We start from the raw sequence: 5,501 nt of genomic DNA on the forward strand, positions 1-5,501 counted from the left end.
GTGAAAGAATGTGCCCTGTTGCAGAAAGAGTCAGTGAAAAGGTCCTAAGTATGTCACTTGCTTCAAATTCTAGACTTAAAAGAAAGCCGAAGTGTCTAGGGGAATAAGCAAGAGGGAGAGTTAGGAGAGATGGTGTCAGAGGCTGCTGAGGAACACGGGGACCTCCCTGCTACAGGTGAGACCTTAATTCACATGTTGTTCCTCTCACATTTTTTGGTTTGTTTTGATTCATTCCTCTGAGTAGAAGTGGATTCACTCCTTATGCCCTTCTGCTGTTAACATTGCAGGATTTGTCCATTTTGGAGTACATAAACTCAGGCATCACTGCCCAGAGAAATGCTCATTGCAAACACACACACACACACACACACACACACACACACAAATACAGCATATTATGGTTTGCTGGGTTTGTTACTTCTTGGCTTTTCCTACTTCCAGTAACAATAATTAGGACATTTTGCTATCTATTAATAGCAAATTATCTTTGCCATAAAGAATGTAGAAATAGTACCTAAATTAAAGCTGGAAAGCCTCTTGAGGAAGTGGCATTCCATTTAATATGAGCTCTTTTTTTTTGCCTTCTCTGAAAAGAAAATTTATGTTGGGCTGCCCTGGTAGCTCAGATGGTAAAGAATCTACCTGTAGTGCGGGAGACCCAGGTTTGATCCCTGGACAAGCAATTAAAAAAAAAAAAAAAAAAAAAAAACTGAGAGAGAAGAAAGAATAGAACATGTGGAAGAAAATAAACACTGCCTATAGATCCCACCTCTTGGTGGTTGCCTTGCTCTAGGGCACTGTCCTTGGAGTATGTGTATCTCAGTTCTGCAGGTATTTCATCTTCTTGGATAAGTCTGACGGCTCAGTGATCTACACTATGGTAACCCCCATGCTGAACCCCTTTATTTGCAAAACAAGATCTATTAAGCTCAGGCAGTCTCTGGGAGACAGTGAAAAAGAGAGACTCCTTGGTTTCAGCAGCATCCCAAACCCAGTTATACTCCCTTGATGCCCAGAATACTTAATAAGGTACCCTAAAGGAATTTATCAGGGAAACATGAATCATTATCTTTGTAATGATAACACATTTTACTAACTGAACTCTCCTAGAAAAAGGAGCAAAGGGAATTAGCCCACAATTTACAACAGAAAATATACAATGTTCAACAACAGATGAGGATTTTAAATGTAAGTGGTATAGAGGTTCTAAATTATTTTAAATGAAAAGTTTTTGAGTCAGAAAACCCGTTTGAATCTCAGAACTATCGTCTATCAGCTGTTTGTACTTAGTGAGACTACAGACCCATTCTAACTATTAATATCTTTACACAAAATGTGAGGGAAGAGGTATCCATTCTTCTAAGTTGGTAGACAAATTTACTCAATGTGTATAGAAAACTTAACATACTTGTTTCATGTCACTAAGTGAATGATTATAACTTGTGATGAGTTTGGCTGATTATTTTCTTCTACCTCACAAATGTCTCCATTGCCTTCTCACCACTTGGTAACAAAGAGTTGCAAACTAAAGCTCCGTAGTATACCATCTTGCATATCAAATACAGCTTTTTCATGTGAATACTCAATGTGAGAGAAGATACTGTGAAATGTATGTCTCAAGAGCTCTGTTCCAAGGCAGTACCTAATTCAATCGGTGTGGAAAAAAAATGGAAGATGCCCAATATATCCCATCTTAGAATGCTGAAAAAAGGTGTATGTTTCACCGCTCATGCCTCCAAACCTAGGTTTCTTTTTCTCTGTAACTGTGAACTTCTAATCTGCTCTACTTTACCGGACCCAGTTTGAGCTCCCAATTCCTCCTTCATTCAGGTCTCCGAATCAGACTTCCATTCCCATCGCTTAATTGTCAGCAAAGACTCTTGTGTTGCTGAGTCTATCAGACACTTCTCCTTTGAACATTAAATAAGCAAATTATAATTAGTCAACCTAGCAAAGCAGCATGACTAATATCTCTGCTCTGGTATAAGATGATTAGGTACTCGGGTGACCTCAGGTAAAAATTTTCTACTTCCATTCTCTCTGAACCTTTCTTGAAGTACCTATAGAACTCTCACACTCACCTAGATGGGGACTATGAGAAGAAAGTTCCTGTGTGGATATTCAAATTCCTCCCTGGATGGTGAATGATGGACTGGAGCTCTGTTCCCAGGCAGGTCAGAAGGAAAGAGGGAAGCATTGGTCCTTATTCAGATGTAGGACTTCAAAACCAACAACCCGTGTCCTGTGCAGCTCTAGGTTGTTTAGACTGAGGGACTGCAGCAGAGGAGATACTTACTGCTCCCCGTGTCTGCTTATTAGGCACTGTTTCCATTGTTACTCCCACCTCTGAGCACAACACTTCCCTGTGGGCACTGGTCTAGTTAGACAAGAAATTATTCTTATGATGCTCTGTTCCCAGGAGACCAGGTTAGATGCCAGGAGAATCTAGTTCATATTGTTGTTGTTGTTCAGTTGCTAACTTATGTCTGACTCTTTGTGACCCCATGGACTGTAGCTCTCCAGGCTTCCCTGTCCTTCACTATCTCCCAGAGTTTGCTCAAACTCATGCCCCTTGAGTCAGTGATGCCATCCAACCATCTCATCCTCTGTCATCCCCTTCTCCTCCTGCATTCAGTCTTTCCCAGCATCAGGGTCTTTTCTAATGAGTTGGCTCTTCGCATAAGGTGGCAAAATGTTGGAGCTTCAACTTCAGCATCAGTCCTTCCAATGAATATTCAGGGTTGATTTCCTTTAAGATTGACTGGTTTGATCTTGCAGTCCAAGGGACTCTCAGGGGTCTTCTCCAGCTCTACAGTTCTAAAGCATCAATTCTTGAGTATTCAGCCTTCTTTCTGGTTCAATTCTCACATCTGTACATGACTACTGGAAAACCATAGCTTTGACTATAGGAACCTTTGTCAGCAAAGTGATGTCTCTGCTTTTTAATACACTGTCTAGGTTTGTCATAGCTTTTTTCCCAAGGAGGAAGTATCTTTTAATTTCATAGTTGCAATCACCATCCACAGTGATTTTGGAGCCCAAGAAAATAAATGAAAATGTAGAATTCCTCTCCTGAGGGTGCAATTATTATACCACTGTCACTGTCAGATAACCATGCAAGTAGGCAGAGAGATTTTGTTGGTCAGGTAAAGCCCCCAGGTAAAGAGATTTAGGAGCTAACTGTTGGCAGTTGTACTGAAAACCTCAGAAATGTAAAGGATCAAGGTGATATAGGTGGGACTCACAGGGCCTCTGCTTTCCTTGTGGCTCAGTGGTAAATAATCCATCTGGAATGTAGGAGATTTGGGTTTAATCCCTGGGTTGGGAGATCATCTGGAGAAGGAAATGGCAACCCACTCCAGTATTCTTGCCTGGAAAATTCCATGGACATAGGAACCTGGAGGCTGTAGTCCATGGAATTGCAAAGAGTCATAAACAACTGAGTGTGCAAACACACACCACACACACACCACACACACACACACACACACAAATATAAACAATACTATGTGTTATATATTATGATATATATTATATATTATAATATATAATACATTATTCAGTACATATTGTATATGGTATATATACTATATAATATGTATTTTGCAATATGTAGTGTGTATTATATAGTATATATTATATATTTATTATATGTAATAATGAATGACATTTATATTGTTAATCACTGAACATTTAATGATCATAAAAATTTTAATTTTGTTTAGAGCAATGGAAATAGTAGCATCTACAGGCATCATTGAAATATTTCAAGATGAAATCAGGAAGAAAATTCAATAAAAAACAACTTAAGCATAACAAACCATCACCCCAGTGAAACACATCCTTTCACAGGGACATCGATCTTCCATTCTTCAATGTGTGGACGTATAGCATGATAAATATTTCACTTAGTAATACAAAGCAAATTTAAAAATTTTCTTGTAACATGTAAAATATCATGTAAGAAACGAGTTGCCAGTCCAGGTTCGATGCACGATACTGGATGCTTGGGGCTAGTGCACTGGGACGACCCAGAGGGCGGGTATGGGGAGGGAGGAGGGAGGAGGGGTCAGGATGGGGAACACATGTATACCTGTGGTGGATTCATTTTGATATTTGGCAAAACTAATACAATTATGTAAAGTTTAAAAATAAAATAAAATTAAAAAAAGGAAAAAAAAAAATTTTTCTTTGTATTCATGTTTTCCCTAACTCAAAAGCCATATTAAGTATAATAAGTAGCATTAAATAAATAAATTTTATTTACTCAAATTTGTTTCAGTGTAGACTCCACCTGCTGATGTGTATTTGGTGACCATTTCAGCAGTCACTCGAGCAGGCACTGTGGACATGGAGCTGAATAAGACAATAGGATCATTTTGAGGAGAATAAAACTCAATGCCCACATATACACACACTATTATTTAAGTCTACAAATGACTGCCGACTCTAGTTCTCTTGCCTGGAAATTTCCATGGACAGAGGAGCCTGGCAGGCTATAGTTCATGGGGTCACAAAAGTTGGACACGACTGAGAGACTAACACTTTTACTTTATCAGAACAAACAGTTAAAATATGACATGCAAAGGAATGATTTACACAAAGGTGAAAAAAAATCATGGTCTCAGATTTTCCTCTAGTAAAAAATTCTACAAATTATTTTGGTTTTTAATTGTATTTTTTTAAATGAGTAATATAACAACAACTACTCTTTCAGGAAAACAAGAAAAAATTACTTGGGATTCAAAATGCATCACCATGTTATTAAGAAAAACGTTAGAACAGAAATTATCATTGAGAAATTGATGTCTCACCCTATAAAGAATTGAAAATTTCCATATATTTCTATGCAAAGATGGGCAAAGTTTGTAAATTTAAAAATATACAAATAAAAAAAAAACCTGCTTTATATTAGACTGAGGAGAAAGCTTAATAAAATGAGTTACTGACACTGCATAAAGAATTTTAATTAAAAAAAAAAAAAAATCCCAGGAAGTAAATGGACAGGGCAAAGCTGATTCTACAATGATCAAAGTACCACAATTTTTAGTTCCAAGGCTTTGAACTGTGCAGTCGAGAGTACTTCATCACACCCAGGATATATGTCCATTTTATTTTTGTCATTACACAGGGACTCTTCTTAACTTCATTTATGTTTTTATTCCTCAAACTCTAGAGAAATGGGCCCATCATGAGTGTGACACCTATGTACATCACTGAGGCTTTTGCACTTAAGTTTGAGCTGTGGGTAGCCGCAGAACTAAGGTATATTCCTAAGCTCCTACAATAAAATAAAGAGACATCTGAGAGCTGAGATGCACAGGTGGAAAATGCTTTATTCTTTCACTGAGGTGAAGAGATTGCATATACGGAGGATACTAATTTAACAAGGGGATCACCAGCCAGCAGCACTGATGCAAAATACATCACTGAGTTATTAAGAAAGGTGTCAAAACAGAACATGAATAATTTTCACACCAATGGGCATTATCCATATTACT

The sequence above is a fragment of the Bos indicus genome, chromosome 7 (genome assembly GCF_029378745.1).
Source record: "Bos indicus isolate NIAB-ARS_2022 breed Sahiwal x Tharparkar chromosome 7, NIAB-ARS_B.indTharparkar_mat_pri_1.0, whole genome shotgun sequence".
Lineage (NCBI taxonomy): Eukaryota > Metazoa > Chordata > Mammalia > Artiodactyla > Bovidae > Bos > Bos indicus.